This window comes from Bactrocera neohumeralis, chromosome 4 (assembly GCF_024586455.1).
Source record: "Bactrocera neohumeralis isolate Rockhampton chromosome 4, APGP_CSIRO_Bneo_wtdbg2-racon-allhic-juicebox.fasta_v2, whole genome shotgun sequence".
NCBI lineage: Eukaryota > Metazoa > Arthropoda > Insecta > Diptera > Tephritidae > Bactrocera > Bactrocera neohumeralis.
Genome location: NC_065921.1, coordinates 29,724,320 through 29,737,927, shown reverse-complemented (window position 1 = coordinate 29,737,927; position 13,608 = coordinate 29,724,320). Strand labels below are relative to the sequence as shown.

Sequence of the window (13,608 nt, the reverse complement as noted above, 5' to 3'; positions counted from 1 at the left end):
ATATCTTAAACTCATTAGTATTAAGGGCAGGCGGCCATGAATTTAATTTTTTTAAACTTGTATAATATCCAGCACATTTTCAAGAGCAGTTTTTGCATCTAAAGAAAAAAAAGATTGTGGACCGAATTATTGCCACAGGCAAATTAAATACACGATTAAAAATTGATTGACAGCATATTTACTACCTAGACGTTCCATTTACATATTTGCTATTTTTCTTCTTATGTAAAGCCATATAGCACTTAATAGAGAGCAAATTTATCTTTACCACTGATAACTTGGTTGTACTGATAAAGTTCATTAAAATTGAGACTAATTTGGAAACGTGTAGCATACATACATATACAATATAATAAGAGTACTTTTGTGCTCTATTTACAACAAAAATCCCTATACCGCGAGCAAATTAACAAATGAAGTGCTAATTCAGATATTTAATATTATTAAAAAAATTTACTAAAATCACATTTTATGTCTCTTAAGATGATAGGATTTCAGTTCAAATTATACATAAAAATTATATCTTATAAGTGTGTTCAATACCTAGTACTTGTCCATACATACATACAAGTATGTATGTACATACATATGGATTTGAGTAGATGTGTTCCATAGTCAGCTCAGACAAGTGAATTTTCTCAAAAAAGTTTATATTAGAGGAACGGGCTACAAGTGGTCATATTTGAAATTGGTTTCATGAACAATTGATAATTTAGGTTAGGTTATTATTTATAATCATGTTTTTTGTGTTGCCAGAATATCTGAAACGAGAGAATCCACGGTAAAGGGTCAACCTACAAGAACAATGTGTGATATTCAAATAAAATAAAGGACACATTTTAGTCAAAATGGGTACTATTTTTGTTTTTTGTTATGCAGATAAATTTATGCCTTTTATCATTACGTCGTTTTACGCCGATTTCCGATGACTCGGTGCTGCATTTCGGCTGGAATTTCAGCTATAGTCTGCTGTATGTTGTCTTCGCTTTATACGTAATAGAGCGTTGCTGTTTGAATGGCCTTTGTTTTAACAAACACCCAGAGAAAAGAAACATATAAGGTCCGATGATGCCGTCATGTCGCAATCTCCGCCTAACGGTCAATATTTGGGGATGCAATTGCGTTTCTTGAACCGCACGAAAATTTGACTCATCCTAATAGCAATTCAAAGAGAGGGTCTCCATCCGACGCTGTTTTGATCTTCTCATTGGGGGTGTTTTTTACGTAGCAGCTCCCAAACCCAGCGAACAACCCTGGGGAGGGATGGCTTCTCACTTTAGCTCGCCTACAAACGGATGTTTTATGGGTACCCAGAGGACACTTGGTCTCAGACCGGAATTCATGAGCTGCTTGAGCCATATGTAAATGATTAATTTCTGGCCAATCACCAAGTGAATGGCGCTCAGAGAACTTTTCTCACTTCCGTGAATTTCTGTAAATGGTTCCATCCTCCCGGCTATAACCGCGTAAGCAGTGTCTACGCCAATAAAAAATAATAGCGATAATTTTGTTTGTTGACGAAGTCATTAAGCCAGAAATGTCCCTTATCTGAAAAGATCGTGTTTTGCGCGAAGAACTCTTACAGTAGCCACCAGAGAAAGTGAATTTAACAATTTCTAAGCGTTGTACCAAAGTGAAACCTGACATGAGATTGCATACCTTAAGATTAAGATAAATAGATGCACCGTGACCTAGGGTCTATTGTGCCGTCTCTTAAGTTACAACGACTAACTTAACTCCAGCATATTGATAAGTTCCAATATACTGCTAGATGCTAATGGTGCTAATGGATCCAAGGGCAAACCTTACTGAACACGCAGACTATATAACGTCATTCGACGAAAACCTTGAAACCGTTACAAATTTACAATGACGAATCGGACTTTTCATATAACCTTTTATAAGAGAAATTGAATTTGAAAGCAATGTTTTCGCAGCTGAATTCATTATCCAAATATTTTTGATGAAAGCGGTGGAGTATTTGCACAAATAAAGTCAGAATAATTTCCAGAACCTATTGATTGTATTCCTGGGCAGAACAACTTTGCGATCACGAAAATATTGATGATAGCGGAGACTTCACTCAATAATGCGATATGTTTTTGTAGTAAAACATACTTCAAGCACTTCAAATAGGTCGCGATAAAATTTTTAAATTTATCGAACTACTTTTATATTTTTCAAAATTGATTTTATGTGGATTTTTCAATATAAATCTTAAAATTTTTCATACACATCTCTACCTTTCGATATCCTAATTAGACGTTCTCTTTAGAATAGGGACTCAATTGGGGGAAGATCTTCAATGATTGGCTATACAACTTTGTAGAACATTTTAAGTTTTTTATTCAAGCCGGCGTTTACTTTTTCCAATTTAGTTGAGTTGTTTTTGTCCTAAACAATCAATCACGAGTCAAATTTATTCGTGATATTTCATACTGAAAAATTCAAGGATAAAGCAATATGTCAGAAAGTTATACATACATATATGTACAAGTTCTGTCGCAAAAGAAACAGGACTGTTAAAAAAACAACAAAAAATTAATATTTTTCAAAAGTTATATTTTTTATTCAAAGTAGTTTCCTTGTGCTTCGATACAGCGTTTAGCCCGGTCAATTAGCATTTCAAATGAGTGTTACGGTCATTTTTCGGAATGCTCTTGAGAATATCGGTCGTCGCCTTTTGGATAGCTAAAATGTCCTGAAACCAGTGCCCTTCTAATGGGCAAATGAAGTTTTCCAAATAGGTAAAAATCACAGGGTGTCTGATCAGGTGAGCAGGGTGAGTGATTAATGGTTAATATGGAGTTTTTTTGTCAAAAAATCAGTGACAAGCGTCGACCGATGACACGGCGCATTATCGTGCAACAGGCGCCAGGACTCTGCCTCACGGTATTGTGGTCGAGCACGACGAATGCGTGACAAAAGACGCTTCATAACACCAAGGTAAAACACAGCATTAATCGTTTGGCCAGGTGGGACGAACTCTCGGTGTACAATACCCTCGGAATCGTAAAAACAAATCAGCATTGTCTTTATTTTTGACTTCTGAAGACGACCGACTCGTCACAGAGGTCCTCACGACCTTCTTGGAATCGCTTAAACCACTCATGCACATTACTACTGGATAGGCACTGATCACCATAAATTTTTTTCATCATTTGAAATGTTTCAGTAAACGTTTTCCCAAGTTTAAAACAAAATTTAATATTTGCTCTTTGCATTTTACGACCGATGACCAAAAGCTGCTGTCACTTTTTGATCGATAACATCGATTGTAGTTATCCAATTGTCTTAAAATTTTTACGAAATGTCAACAAGAGATCAAACTTTTTATTTCATATACCCACCAATAGGTGTCGCCACCAGAAACAGTTATATTTAAAAAGTTCTGTTTCTTTTGCGACAGACCTTGTATGTATGTATGTGCATTTGTACAGGTTTTTTTACGGTACTTTCATTTTCCAAAACCTAATAGGTAATGGTTTTCACATTATATACATACATATATTAATTATAGAGAAATTATGATATTATTCTACATTGAATTCTCAAGCGGCTATCAAGATAACTCACTACCACTTTCGAATAATAAAAAAAAATGTTTAAACCAAAGGTCCAATTTTCGTTTCCTGGTTCTATATGTAATGGAGTAAAGAGAGGACAACGGCTGTTGGATTCTCCATTTTTATAAATTAAAAATTTATGAAAAATATAGTATTTTTTAATTACTTTAATTTTTAGGTATAGAACTGAATGAAATTTACGAACTTCTAATTGATTATTAATTTTCCTAATTCATACATTTTTCATTTCATAATAACTAAAATAACTTCCAGTATTCACATTCACAACATTTTAATAGTTCTATATGTTTTTAAACACAAATATACAGAAATTAATATTTTTATAATTTTTTTTTTATATATATTGGATTATATTTATTATAATAACACCAAGTGTATTAATTAAATAAAAATATTTTGAAATATTGGTAAGTGAGAGAAGAATAAAAATATGTAATGTGTTAAAAAACTAAAAAGTCAATAAGAAAAGAGTAAATAATACAGCCCGAACAGTTTTATATAACGACATTTTTTGAGTTTGCATTAAATAAAGCCTTGATCTTGTTAACTATCGCATGATCTAGAATTATTACTATATTTTTAGGTATGGTGTGCCAAAAAAGAGAAGAAATTTTAGTTTTTTTCTTTTTAAGTGGTTAATAAAGGGCAAGGCAATTTCCATTTTCCCAAATACGTTCATCTTTTTTATTGTGGATCTTGAGAGAATAATTAATACTTGATTTCTGATTGGAGGTTGTACCGTTGTCTTGCCAAAACTTGTGAAGATACCTTGTCAAATAAAAAAGTTTTCCTTACAAGGACTTGATTTTGATCGTTCAGTTTGTATGGCAGCTATAGTGATCCAATCTAATTTCGGAAATTGCAACATTTCCTTAGACAATATACTATGCCAAATTTCGTAAAGATATCTTGAGAAATAGAAAAGTTTTCATACAAGAGCTTGATTTTGATCTTCAGTTTGTATGGCAGCTATTAACTATAGTCTGCACTGCATTAACAATTAAGGAGCATACCTACTTGGGAGTCGACTTGATGAGATCTAGCTTCTGGCCTTAAGCATTGGTGTTACACAGCAGTAGTCAAGCCAATTTTCCTTTACAATCCACTGGTGTGGTGACAGCTATGAACAAAATCTCATAGAGGAAACCAATCGAACGCATAACGGGAGCACTAAGAACCACTCCAATGGCTGCACTAGAAAGGTTGCTCTACCTACCACCAATCGACAATGCTCTGCGGTAAAATCGGCTGCAAGATTGACGGTATTAGGTGAATTCTCTATAAGGATCTTCGGTCATAGATAAATAAGCAGGTGATTGTTGGACAAATTAGAGCACATACCCACACGCTCTATTTGGGAGAGAAAGTGCCAGGTCACAGTAAAGGTGAGTGGATGTCACAGGAGCATGCGACTCACCAGCGGAACTTACAATATCTATACAGACGGATCAAACAAGGATAAAGAAGTGGGAGCCGGAATCTATTGCTCTGAGCTAGATCTCAGGCAACCTTTCAAGTTTCCGGAATATTGCAGTAACTTCCAGGTGCGAGTCTTGTGAATTGAGAAATTGGTGCAGGAAACCATATAAAAAAGATTAATAATCTCTATTGCGCTACGTCAGAGAATGTCCTTAGAAACAGGGAGACACTTGATGTAGCAATTGACGGAACGCGATTGCATATATACTGGGTTCCAGACCACAAAGGAATTCCGGGAAATTAAACAGCTGATAAGATTACCAAAAGTTTCATCCGTCTGGCTACCGAATAAGTAAAGGAAATACGGAAGTCACTAAAATCGATATGCAATGGAATTTCCGAAAAAGCTGACAGGCGTTCTGATCCGCGAGAAAAAATATATATAAAATGTACTATACATGCAGAATCGCCAAGATGATGTGCAAGAGCCTCTTAAGAAAACTCGTACGCATTTTGCTCATGCGGTTTCGAAAGTACTGCCGCGCAGCTGTTGTCATTTTGACAGGTCCCAACCTAATGGCATCACATGCGAGTCGGCTTGAGAGAGACGTTGGAACACCTCCTATACTTTTGTCCAGCACTATCTAGAACTCATCTTAAGTATCTAGGAGCTTCGGAATAAAAGGAACTTGACAAAGTATCAAACGTAGATATCAAATCGCTTATAAAGTTCGCAAAAAGCGTTGAAGTCCTGTATGACGAATACTTAACCTCAAAGTAAATTGAACCTCCATCTGGCCTTGCTGAGGACCAGTAGATCTATGTTTGCCGTGAAAGCCTAACCGAACCTATATGCTATAGTGGTCCGATATCGGCGGTTAGGACAAATGAGCAGCTTCTTGGGGAGAAAAGAGACTAGATTATGTCTATACAGATGTCAAATTGTCAAACAATTTTTGAAATTATAATATTTAACTAGTTTTCGTGATTTCACATTAAATTTTTACATATTATAGTGCTATTTGACCATTTGCATTTACTTAACTGCTGTCCAAGGGTTTCAGGACATTCGAAAATAATATCCAGGTTTTCATTAGTTAATTCCTATGTATGGATGTTCTTTATATTTGTGTTTGTATTGATTTTTTTTTTTTTGGAGAATTGCTTAATCGGAGAAAATTTTATTTTGGGGATGTCTTTTGCAGTGCCTTTGTTTTACCGTGAGATGATTTTCTAATAAGACTGGCATGCTCCCTAGAAATTTAGAAGTGTTATTGGTAATCTATAACTTTTTGTTGTTATATACATAAGTATATAAACTTGAAGTCACTTAGCAACAGCTAAAATTATTATAATCCCATTGATGTTCGTGTTTCCAATTAATCAATACTCCCATTCGCTGTAAAAAAATAGTTTAATTAATAAATATTTTCAAGCGATACTTTTTTAGATATATGCACATACACATAAACATACATCTAACATATACATTTAAATTATTATTTTTTCTTTGTTATGCTTAATGAAGACCTCAAAGTGTAGCGTCTTGCATGAGAATTTAGTTGATATCGAGATTTTCTCGATAGTGACATCATTTATTTTGTAAAACAGAAATTATTTACACGCTCAATATTACAAATGTATTGCAGAAAGCTACAAAAAAGAACAATTAAAGTCCTTGTCGCCTTCAAGGAAAGGATTATTATTTTTCTGATTCTTGCAATGGTCAAGAAAGAAAGCCCTTGCAATTTCGTGTATACGGGTATACACAAGCCTATAGGTATTTACGTTTTTTCGTGCGTACGTATGCCAGTACGTATGTGTATGTGCATAAATTTGAATATTTAGTATTTACTCCTTTGACCATTTGATAAGGTGTGGTGGTAGTAAGTCTTACTTCCAGCATCGCCACAGTTTTTTACACACACACTTTTTTACATACATACATATGTATATGGCTTATGTAGTACGTATGTATTGCTGTGTGTGTATATATGTATGTATGTAATGGGATACAGACTTTTTGAAGAGTTCGTTCGTTTCTGCATCTGCGTTTTTATTTAACTTGCTTATATTTCACTTCACTGTATGACTGCAAACAGACGAACCTTCGATGGCAGACGGTTAGACCGGCATACTATACTCGCACAAACAATCGAATGCCGATCCAAGTTGTTGGGCGCGCTGATATTATGGTGTGGCAATGGTGTCGCGGAATTTTAACCATGCTCCAATAGTCAGACGCTAGTCGTCTTTGCCGACGCTCGCACTTTCTATCTCCTTCTACCTTTTCGTTCCAGTCAGTTCGTTGGTTTGTTTCATTTATTCGCTGTTCCATTTTTATATTGCAAAATTTTTTCTCCTTTCGATTGCCGCCTGCCCCAATGTTGTTGCCTGCCTGCCTGCTTGCTTGCTGGCTTGCTTGCCAGTCAGCCCCCCACTTTGACCCTTCTTAAGGGTGACTCTCGCGTCTCTAGTCGAATCATCATCTTCTTTCTCTTCCTCAGCAGAAGTAGCCGAACACAGCCATACACACGCACACACACATTGAGAAGCAAACGACATTTGAGTATATGTGCCAGCAGAAGGTTTGTTGTAGTACACTCATGTGCAGATAAAGCTACATATATACTGTGTGTGTGTGTTGATTTTTTTTAAAGCTTCTGCTCAAGTCCTGTCGTGTGCTTTTCAGTTTGGCTGAGTATTAGTGTTTTTGTATGTATTTATACATTTTTTCTGCTAATTTTTATTCTCTCTAGGAGTGTTTTTGTTTTTGGCATTTCCATTTTTATTTTTATTTTTTCTGTACTGCAATTTTTTCTTTGTACAACCTTTCTTTTCTTCAACCAAACGTACGGGATACCCCAGTTGACCGACCGCAATGACGTTTGTTATTGCAACAATATGTATGTGCAGATATGTTTGTGTGTTTGTACATTTATGAGCGAGACTAGCAGGAAGAGCCGATTCGAGGAGAATTGCTAACTGCTAACTGTGGACTGTAACCGCACTATGGAAAATGTATCCTTGCGCTGACATAAATTAATAACTCAAAGTGAGAAAGCGCCGCTTTTTGTTTTGGGTTTGGCTTTTTTTTTAAATATTATTAATTAGTTTTTTTTTAGTAAAGAAGAAAGTATTTTATTTCAAATAAATTCCAGATTTTCCAAATTTTTTTCTTAGAGAACTTTTAAATTATTGATCCAAAAATTTGTATACATATTATGGTATCTTTTAAAAAAATATTTGTTTGGAAAGGAACTACAGCTGATAGACGGGAGCTCCTCTCAAAAAGGACGTTTTTCTTTGACCACTATACCTTTGAACTGGATCTTCTGAAATTAAAAAACCAAACAGATTTCGTTAAAGTAATGTTAAATCTGGTACAACAAATCAAATAAGTAAAATTAATTTTTTTGAAAAAATAGCGGTTAAAAAAAAAAAAAAAATCGGCCTTAAATTGTTTATAAAAAAAATATTTATCGATGAGAAAAATCTTCGTTTAATTACTCTCAAATTTTAACACGAGCTTCTTAAATATATTTTTTTAATATTTAAGAAGCTCGTGTTAAAATTTCTCGTGTTAAAATTTCAAAGTTTTTAAAATATTAAAAAATATATTTAAGAAACTCGTGTTAAAATTTGAGAGTCGATTAATTAATTACTAACCAATTTTATTGCTCTCTTCGATAGTCGAGTCTGCCGGTTTTATCCGGTTAATTACTGTCAACTCGAAAGTATTCTTCAAACATACATACATAATATACATATGTATATTTTATGCCGCTACAACAACAACGAGAACTTATTACATTTCAAAATGAAGGCTTCAAAATTAGATAATTTAATTTTTTTTATGGAATTGGTAAGATAATAACTATTTGGTAGTAAGTGCTTAGTTATAAATTTCACACTAATCTGCTGGACTCAGTTACAATTCGATTTAAAATTTAAAAAGCAAAAAATTTATTCAATAAAAATAATTCGATCTATATTTTTTTTCATCAAAAGGACAACCTTAATGTTGTTAAATGGAATTCGAACTAACCAGGCGTATAAAAATCACTTTTTTCAGTTGTACGTTCAGAAACCATAAAAGTTGCTTAGAGATGACAGTTTGCGCGTAACGATATATTGTTACTATCGATCATAGTGTGCGTTTGTCGAATATGTTAAAGCAATTTGCTCATAGTAGGACAAATTCACTACAATATGTGATAATGTCTCCGTCTGGATTATTATCGAATTTTTAAAACATATTTTTCTAACAGCCTTTAACTAGTTGTTCCCTGTTCTGATTTTTGTTTTATTTTTTTATTTTATTTTATTTTTAATTTTTATTTTTACTTTTAATTTTTTTTTAATATTTTTGTTTTTTAAATATTTTATTTTATTTTTTTTTTTAATATTTTATTTTATTTTTTTTTAATATTTTATTTTATTTTTTTTTAATATTTTATTTTATTTTTTTTTTTTTTATTTTATTTTATTTTTTTTTAATATTTTATTTTATTTTTTTTTTAATATTTTATTTTATTTTTTTTTTAATCTTCTATTTTATTTGTTTTTAATTTTTTGTTATTTATTTTAAATTTTTTCCTTTTTTTAATTTTTTTTTTTAATTTTCAAAATCGTCATACATAGTGTTATATAAAATTCGAAGTTTAATTAATGATAAAATTGTTTTTAAATACCAATTTTATTATAATATAGTTTTACTAAAAAATACTAACAAAGATAGCTTTCAAATTTTTTAAAATTATAATTTTTGAAAAAGTTCTTCATGAAACATTGTTTTTATAACGAAGATCATATTTGTATATTTAAGTTATACATTATTTCCATTTTTTTATAAAAAATTTCTAAAAGCATATGTATATGTATAAAGAAATATTTTCGAAATGCTTTTTTTATTTTTTGTTTTATAAACAAAAATTGTTTTATTGATAAAAACTTGGTTATAAACTTATTAAAAACAGAGTTGATCATTACCATTTTTTTTTGTTTTTACATAAAAGTATTGATTTTTATGTCCTTAAAATAATTTGTTTACGTTGTTATAGCAAAAATATAAATAATTATAATTATAATATATGTATGTATATAATAATTAGTTTTATTTTGATTTCGATTATAAGCTTACTTTTATAATATATAAATTCTTTCCAAAATAAATTAAAACCACACATACTAATCACATAAATATCATTCGATAAAACGATACTTTTATGACATTTCAATTAAGTTTTGTAAATATATTTACGACATACGGCCCACTGTACCTCAAACTTGTCTCATTCTTGGCGGAAACCCCTAGCAACTTTGATACTTTCGTCTGTGTTGGTGCGTCAAAAGCGTTTTTTCGTCGAGATTTCAATGTGTGCTCGCACGTGTGCGTGCGTTTGTGTGTGTGCAAATGAATGAATATGTATGCAAATACCTTGCACATATACACAAAGGCTCATTCATATATTCGTATGTACGTATGTATGTATGTGCATGTATAAGAATGTATGTAAGCCGAGTTCTTTGGCAACTACTTTTGTGCATATGTACATATGTATGTGTGTATGTACGTTTGTGTGTGTTTGCATGTATGTGTGTGTATATCACTGCTATTGTCATGATTATTGTTGTTATACTGTAGTTGGCATTTTTTCAATTTTTTCTCTTGTATGGCTTCCTTCGTCGGTTTCCCCATTAACCACCATTCTTCGTGCTCGCTTGTTCATTTCGGTTTCTTATGACTTTGCTTTCATTTTATGCAACCACTGAGGGTGGCTGCCACAACTCCCACCACCTGACCGTCCGTCCGTCCGTTCGCTCGCTCATACATTTCTTTGCCCTTATTACAATTTTTCTCTACGTTTGCATGCTCACATTGCCGATGTTGTTGTTGCCTTTGCCTTCTCAATTTTTATTTTCTGTGCAGAATTTTTTAAAAAAGTCGCTGTTGTTTGGTTTTCTTTTTTTTCGCTTTTTTTTTCCCAATGCCCGTTGTTTTTTAATCTTAACTCAGAATAGCAATGATTGGGGGAGGGGTGGGCGGTTGGTGGTGCGGTCTTATGTCTGAGTGAAATGAAAATATAGTTCCGTTTGTGTCGTGTGTCCAAGAAATAATGTATAGAACAGCGTGGAGGGGGGGGGGCGGGCGGTCGGGCGAACACGCGGGCTTGGAGAAAGAAAAACTCTATTGAACAAAAAAAGTAAATTAAATGCGAGCAAGAAAAAATAGCAACAACAGTAACAGCTGCAGCAACTACAAGACAGTGTGTAAAAAAATGCTGTAAAAAACAATTGGTGAACGCGTTTAATGTTTTGCAAGTATCATATAATACTAACTATACGCTGGATGAGTGTATGTGTGTGTGTGTGTGTGTGCATGTAGGTGTATTTATGCATTGTTGTTGTAGCCGCTTGTATAAGTATTATGTCCAGGTTCACGATTTTAGTTAGTTTTCCACCCTCACCGATTAACTGTAAATGCATGCACACTCACACATTTATAAGCTTTTGCATCCACACACACACACATACACTCATGTGCACATATTTATATAGCACTGCTGGTCCCATATTTCACTTGGGCGCTGCTTCAATGAAGACCTTGAGTCAGTGAAATTTAATTGTACATATTATGAATTGGAAACTTATGTAATTCGGTGAAGTCATAATGAATTGTGGCGAAAATCTCCAAAAATTCCGCTCGATGCAAATGAAGCGTTCGCTTTGATTAATTACTTATTGTATTATATACAAAATAGCATGCATATGTACATATATGTATGCATGTATGTGTGTGTATTGTGTCATCACCGCTATTAGTTTGTCTTAATATGAAACTGCGTGTGTTAATTACTTACATATGCTTTATATACAGGTGCACACACATACACACAACGCTATATATGTATATGTACATGTTTTTTTTAAATTTTTTTTTGTAGTTTGCAACCATTGATTCGCTCCACTGTGCTATCATCCTTCCACTTCCGATACGTAGATGGTCAGACACATTGGCAGACCTGTGTAAATGAAAGCAAGATGGAAGCGAGCGAGCGACCAGCGCCAGAGCCGGAGCCATAGCCAGTGCCAGCGCTAGAGCCCGGTCGGCGAAGCGACAACTTGTGTCATTTGTGTTTTTGTTTCAATTTTTTCCTGTCTTCTCTTTCGTCTCTTTGACTCTCACCGCTGTCGTAGATTTCGCCGATGTTTCGTTAACTTGCCTTTTTCTTTATACTCATTTTTTTACAAAACTTTTTTATGTATTAAATGAGCGAGTATATGAGCCGTTTTTTCCCCGACTTTTTTTTCCACTGGGCGCTGCTGTGCATTGCATGGTTTGAGGATATACGGGTTGCTTGCTGACTAGTTGCAGGCTCATGGCCTATTGGGTGTTTAAATGAATCGCCAGCATACTATTTTTTTCTGTTAGTTTTCTCATTTAGCTGCTGCTGCTGCTGCCTTTTTTGTTTTAAAAGATGAAGTTTCGTTTCGTTCTTTTGTGTTTTTTATGCGCCTTCACCTCTGTCGTCTTGCGAAGTCCGAGCGTACAGGTTTTTCGTATACACAACTTCAAGTTGTCCGAAAACTTTTTTCTCCAATTGTGTATTAAGAAAGTCGGTCCATCTTACAAGACAGCAGATTCTCGAAAATTTATTGAGAACTACTTTTCCTGTAGATTTAACGCTGATTGTTATATGCCAAATTGTAACTGCTGAGTTTGTATTTGTCAATATAACACCTTGATCCGTTTGAAGTTGAATTTTCTCCTTATAAGTAATGGCCCCATCAGTGGGAGATAACGTCACAGCTAGATATGATTTTGGAACTAACAAAAAAGCTTTTCGGACTTGGTACCGACAAAAAAGCTTTCGTAGTTTTTTAGCAGCTTAAAGCTTTCAGGAAACAGTTTTTTTTTTTGCTTGATCCAATCACAAAACTATCACAAGTCAATTTTATTTGACATTTTGTTTTGGCTTTCGTCCAGTTCTGAACCTATGCTATTAGAATTCCTGCTATAAAACTTTCAAAAATATTTTTCAAAAGCATTGTTTCAGCTAAGCTGCATATTAAAGCTTGTCGCTTCGTCTACTTCCCAATTAACCAAAATTGTTCGAACTTTATTTTTTTTTTAACAAGTTTTGGGTTTTGTATTGTACTTTTGCGCATTCGCTGCAGTAAAGTCAATGGAATATTAATATCGCTTGTGAATCCTACATATCGAACTTCTAATTAGGGTCCCGCATATATGTACATACTATATTTCATTAATTGCTAATGCAAATCTTCTAATTTTTTTTAAATATCTAGGTTATGTTGTAAAATGTTGGACATAAATGGTGGAAATATTTCGAAGTCAATGTTGTTGGAAGTTAATCTTTATAAAAAAGCTCCAAAAGCTTTCTGTATTACACTAGCATTTTTTTTTTATTTTTTTTTATTTTTGACGGTTATGTGCAAAGGCTTGTGTAAATATAAATAAAAATCGGATGGTAAATCTGTACCAAACTTAAAAATAAAGCTTTTTCTTTGTAACTAGTTTCATAATTATAATTTTCAGAGATTTTTTAGGTTATCTCGAAAGTTTCTGAATATGTCT

General features: G+C 33.4%; 1 protein-coding gene and 1 long non-coding RNA gene across 5 annotated transcripts in view; one reads left to right on the top strand and one right to left on the bottom strand.

Moving 5' to 3' along the window:
• Nucleotides 1–13,608, top strand: part of LOC126756497 (transcription factor GAGA) — a 60,445-nt gene that overhangs the window by 5,864 nt on the left and 40,973 nt on the right. The window lies entirely within an intron of this gene.
• Nucleotides 3,975–7,698, bottom strand: LOC126756503 (uncharacterized). Of its 2 annotated transcripts, none has more exons than XR_007666589.1 (3): nucleotides 6,862–7,698; nucleotides 6,313–6,405; nucleotides 3,975–6,256 (listed from the first exon to the last, which is right to left on the bottom strand). It is a non-coding gene; the product is annotated as an uncharacterized LOC126756503 (long non-coding RNA). The 2 variants fall into 2 exon arrangements; XR_007666588.1 differs by having other exon boundaries at nucleotides 3,975–6,260; nucleotides 6,862–7,695.